At 61.2% G+C, this 4,474-nt stretch overlaps 1 protein-coding gene across 1 annotated transcript in view; it reads left to right on the top strand.

The window, feature by feature from the left end:
* Nucleotides 1-386: 386 nt before the first annotated feature.
* The window catches only part of CAMKK1 (calcium/calmodulin dependent protein kinase kinase 1), a 77,332-nt gene continuing 73,244 nt past the window's right edge, over nucleotides 387-4,474 (top strand). Inside the window, exon 1 of the mRNA XM_027848728.1 lies at nucleotides 387-433. The gene's annotated coding sequence lies outside the window, so the exon portion shown is untranslated. The remainder of the gene's footprint in view (nucleotides 434-4,474) is intronic.

Genomic DNA, 4,474 nt, shown 5'->3' with positions numbered 1-4,474 from the left:
AGGAGGAGGAGGAGGAGGAAGAGGAGGAGGGGGGAGGAGGAGGAGGAAGAGGAGGAAGAGGAGGAGGGGGGGAGGACGAGGAGGAGGACGAGGAGGACGACGAGCGGCAGCAGTAGCAGCAGCCGCCGCAGCAGGAGCCGCGGCAGCAGCGCGTAGACGCGGCCCCCGAGCCGGGAGCGAAGCAGAAAGCCGGCGCGGGGGCAGCGAGGCAGCCCGGGCGCCCGGCGCACTTCAGCTGGGCGCCGCTGTCTGCAGTGCCGGACGCCGGCCCGGCCCGGCCCGCTGTTCACCTGCCCGTCTGCCCGTCTGCCCGTCTGCCCGTCCGCCCGTCCGCCCGTCCGCCCGTCTGCCCGTCTGCCCGTCTGCCCGTCCGCCCGTCTGCCCGAGCGCCCGTCTGCCCGTCTGCCCGAGCGGAGGCTGCTGCAGAAGCGAGGTAAGCCTAGACGTGGGCCCGGCCTAGGGACCGAGCCAAGACGGGCAGAGCAGAGCTGAGCGCGGGGGTTGGGAGGGAATGAGGACCGGGTCACCACCCCCACAGCCCACGGAGCTGCCCGGGGACGACGTGCTGGCCGCCAGCTCCCGGGGGCCTGGCGGGTTACCCACTGCCCTCGGGCATGGACGCTCGGAGCTGGGCAGCCGGACGTCCCTGCCGCCCAACGGGTCTAACCAGATCCCTCGCGTGGGAGCTGGGACGGGCTGGCAGGAAGGAGGAGCTCCAGCTCTCTGGAGGGGAGGCCTCTGCGGGAGGGCTTCTGCGCCTTGGCTATTGAAAAGGAGCCCAGTGCCCACCCTCCTTCCACCCCACCCCCGTGTCCGTAGGGGCGCTCCCGGCGGTGCCCTCGTGGCTTCGTGCTCCTGCAGAGCCGAGCACACAGCTGTGTAAGTTGTTCTAGACGACCTTAGCTGATGTGTGCCAGCCAACCAGGCCCTTTCGTTCCCGGGGAGCTGCCCTGTGGCTGCCCCTTCCCTGGCCTTTCTGCCCCGCTCTCCAGGGTGTGGAGGTGTGGGGTGGTGGCCCTGGAGTCTGGCCCTGCAGCCACCCCTCCTCACACACACAAGCCGTAAGTGACAGGGAGCTGCTGACCGGCTGCTGGTACTGCAGGGTGAGTCCAGGCTGGGCTGGGGGCATGGTTTGGGGTGGCCCCTGGGCCAATGTCTCTGCCAGCAGCGGCTCCTCTCTGTTTCTTACCCGCCCACCTACTGTTAGGCAGCTTCTGACTTGCCTCTGGCTTTCCCATCCTGAGAGTGTGTAGGTGGGATCTGGAAAGTCTCAGGGCTGAGAATCGGGGAGTCCTCCCCCTCTCCCTTCTTGGGGTGCAGCTACAGCGCTACCATGGTTGGCTGGGCAACTAGGTACCCGGCCTTGCTGCTGCAGCAGCATGGTGCACTGTCCTGAGGGTGCCAGGGCACCAGTGGGGCCCTTTAGCTGCGCTGCCTTCTCCTCCCCACACATCCCCAGTTCCTAGAACTTGGGGCCATTGCTGTACTAGGACTGTGCCCAGGTGGTCGAGCTGTTCTGAGCCTGTGGGAGGTCTTTGGCTGTCCTAGTGATCCCATGGCCCAGACAGCTCCTGGAATCCTCCAGAATGCCAGCTTCTGCTTTGAATTCTTCTTTAAGGCAAACACTGTAGGCATAAGGTGAATATCGCTCTCTCTGATTCCTTTGGACGACCAGCCTCCAAAGAACCTTTTACTTTCTGGCTTCAGAAATGGATGATTTCATCCACTCGCTAGCTCTGGGATGGATCTTAGTTGGGCAAGTCCTACGTGGCTCTCTGGGATGCCTCAGTCCCCTCCTCTGCCCTCCTCCTGGGACTGAGATGGCCTAGATGATGTCAAACTCCCTCCCAGCTTGAGTTCTGGGATTCTAGGTGGGCCCTGCTGGGCAGTGGGCTGTGGCTGAAGGAGTGGGAGGCCTTGGAGATCAGGCCCTTCCAGGTTTTCATCTGACCAGTGGCCCAAATCGCTCTTCTCCTTCAGAGGTTGTCTACTCTGGGCTCCTGTTGCCTAGGTGAGCTATAGGACTTGTCCAAGGTCACAGAGATGATAGAAAATGACTATGATCTTGGAGCGTGAGTGATTCGGCGCCAGACCCGGCTTTGAATCTAGACGGTCAAACTCGCTGTGTACGTGGCCCTGGCAAACATCTGTCCCTCGAAGGTCGTTTCCTTTGGCTGTAAAATGGGCTAATGGCATGTGCCTTCCGACCTGCCTTGTAGGGGTCTTGTGGGCAGTCAGTGGAGATGGCTCCTCCATCAATCAGCCACAGCCCAGCAATTCTACCGAAGTATCGCCTCAGGGCTTGCAAACATTCCCTTTAGGAAATCTCTTCTCTGAGGCAGATTACAGCCTTTCTTGGCCTTTGGAGGTGGGGGGATTCCTGAATTCTTGTCATTCTTCCAGGGTCCTCAGATGTCCACAGAGCTAGTGTTGTTCTGGCAGTGGCTTGGTGGGCTTGAGGCCACTCCAGGACACATCCACACCACAGTGAGGCCTTGGAGGAGGGCTTCAGTGGGTCTTCAGAGAATCTGAGTCGTCCCTTGGAACTAAGCTTCTCTTCTGGGGTCAGACCCCTCAAGGCCTGCGAGGGGCCTACAGGCCACCAGACCAAAGGAGAGTAGGCCCTTGAGTCAGGGTGACTGTGCCTCTGACACAGACTGGCCCGGTGGCCCTGAGCAAGTTGCTTAATCCCTCAGAGGCCCTCTGAGATGAAGAGGCTGAGGGGTTAGCAGAGGGACCTCCCATGCAGGGAGTCCCCTCCATGGACAACACCATCCCCTGCTCCTCATTAAAAAAAAAAAACCCACCGAAAGGGAAGGGAGACCAGAGCTGGGAGCTTTGGAGGGCTTTGGGCTCCAGATCCCCCAGCCCGCAAGCGCATGTCCACCCAGCCCCTTCTGAAAGGTTGCTGGTGTCACCAGCAGATCTCCTCTGTTGTGGCCAGCAAGGGCCAGCTGGGCTCTGATTTGGTGTCTTCCCAGACACCCCGGCCACGCTGCAGACAGACCCATCCCCGTGCCTACTGTAGGCCCAGACTGATCAAAGGAAATCCAGCTGGTCAGTGGGAGAAAGCTGGCGTCGTGCCAGCCTGGGGCGAGGCTGTGGATGCTCACCTTCTCTAGTTTTCCATCTCTATGCCCTGGACAGGGCTGCCTCATACTTTGGAGGCCTCAGGGCCTGGCGTCCTCCATAGCACCGGGGGTGGGGAGAAGCCATTCTGCAAGCAGCCAGGCCTCTTCTGGGTGACCTTTCCCAGCACCCCACTTATTAGCTCCTCATCGTGGACTATTTGCCATTCTCTCTGTGGGGCGGGGGTTGGGGGGGCTCTTCAAGGACGCTGTCGGAGATGTCTTCAAAGTCCTCCAACAACGGCATGCTAAAGCTCTCTGGGCCCAAGAGGGGCCCAAGGCCTGAGGGAGACTGAGGACAAGAAGGGTGGGCTGGACACTAGCCCAGCCAAGCCCAGCTGGGGATATCGGGGCTCCTGTTTAGCTGGTGGGGGTTGAGGCCCCAGATAGAGGGCACCCCCAACCTCAGGGGATCCTGGTTTCACGTGCCCCTTCTCTTAAGGCTCAGGTCAGCTCCTCCTGGAACAGCTTAGAGCAGCCTTGGTTTGGACACACTGATCACAAACTTAGCTGGTATTACTGGGGCCCAGCCAGGGATGCAAGGGGGCGTGGAAAGGACAAATGCTTGGGTGATAGGCAGGGGTCCTCTTGGGTCCCTGGCACAGCTGAAGGTGGGGGCAGCGCCGAGAGCAGCTGGGGCCACTGCCCGTCCACAAACTCCCAGCCAGCCACAGACCCCAGCCTTGGTCACAGCTCTCAGAACCACAGCCACAGCCAGCGTCTCCCTCCCTGGCCCCCCAAGGGTGTCCCTCTGCTCTGGAATCTCTAGCAGCCGTTGTAGGAGCTTTCCTCGAAGCCACAAGCGGAGTGGGGGGCTCTGGGCAGATGAGTCAGGGAACGGAGGCCCCTCGATGAACATCTCAGCGACATTGACAGGGGCAGCGACAGGAAAGCCCCATTTTGTAAAGCTCTTTCTTCTGTCCTCTATATGCTCAGATGGACTCCCTGTCACCTTGCCCTCCCCCCATGTCCCCCTGGCATCATGTTCCCATTGTCTCCATGCATCCCCATGGTGGTCCATGGGAAGCAGCCCGGCTTGGCGGTGCCTTGTGTGAAGAAGGAGGTCCCCAAGCTGGGGCCCCATGGGGGCCCTGGTGACCCAGGTCAATGGAAGGAAGTGGTCAGGATGAAGAAGGGGACAAAATCAGGGGATGGGCTGTATGAACCTAAAAACCCCAGAGACGGATTAACTTTCCTCCTCTTCCTCCCTCCTCCTCCTCTTCCTCCCCTCCCCCACCTCCCCCTCCTCCTCCTCTTCCTCTTCCTCCCTCCCCCTCCTCCTCCTCCTCTTCCTCCCTCCCCCTCCTCCTCTTCTTCCTCCTCTTCCTCCCTCCCCTCCTCCCCCT

This window comes from Vombatus ursinus, unplaced genomic scaffold (assembly GCF_900497805.2).
Source record: "Vombatus ursinus unplaced genomic scaffold, bare-nosed wombat genome assembly UNPS02006874.1, whole genome shotgun sequence".
NCBI classification, from domain to species: Eukaryota; Metazoa; Chordata; class Mammalia; order Diprotodontia; family Vombatidae; genus Vombatus; species Vombatus ursinus.
This window is presented reverse-complemented; position numbering and strand designations above follow the sequence as displayed.